Source organism: Seriola lalandi, unplaced genomic scaffold (genome assembly GCF_002814215.2).
Source record: "Seriola lalandi dorsalis isolate HSWRI2012SDOR001 ecotype SW California unplaced genomic scaffold, Sedor1 jcf7180002054581, whole genome shotgun sequence".
Classification (NCBI taxonomy): Eukaryota; Metazoa; Chordata; class Actinopteri; order Carangiformes; family Carangidae; genus Seriola; species Seriola lalandi.
Genome location: NW_019525134.1, coordinates 502,357 through 503,190, shown reverse-complemented (window position 1 = coordinate 503,190; position 834 = coordinate 502,357).

Here is an 834-nt window from a genome sequence, read left to right as displayed (position 1 = left end):
AGAATAACTGTTTGTAACCGGACAAGAGCGATGCAATTTAAGATACTGCAGAGAGCACATGTTGGTCCAAACCGTCTCTCCAAATACAGGAAGGATGTCTCTCCATTCTGTCTTAAATGTAAGACAGAAATTGGTGATCTTACTCACTGTTTCTGGTCCTGTGTGAAAATACAAAATTATTGGAGTGATGTCTTATTTGAAATGCAAAAGGTTCTGAAGAAGGACCTCGATCTCGACCCGGTTTGTCTCCTTGTGGGTCTTCCCAGTGATCGAGTGACTGATATGTACCAGAAGAAACTGTATAATGTTATGTCATTCTGTGCCAGGAAAAATATTCTACAGCACTGGATCTCAGATAAACCCCCCTCAGTGGTGGGATGGCACAGGACAATAATGGAGTACATACCTCTGGACTTCCTTACCTGTCTTTTGCACTCCAAAACTAATGCCTTTGAAAGAATATGGAGACCATTTCCTTACTATATTAATGTAAACATCTCCGCTATACTGATAAGGGCATTTGTAATCTACCTGTCACATCTATCTGGAACTGATCCTTCTGTTTGGGTTTTTGATTTTTCTGTTGTTGTTTCCAGCTTCTTGTTGTTTTATTAGTTTGTCTAGTCTTGTCTTTTGTATGTCTGCTTATTGAAAATTAATAAACACATTTAAAAAAAAAAAAAAGAGTGAGAACTGCTACATGACGTTTCTGTGAGCAAATAAAACCAGCTCTTTTCATCTTTGTGAAAAATCATTTTCCTGATCATCCAATTCATTTGTAAATAATTTATAGGAAGGTGAATTTTCACTTCATGGGTTGAAAATTCAAAATGA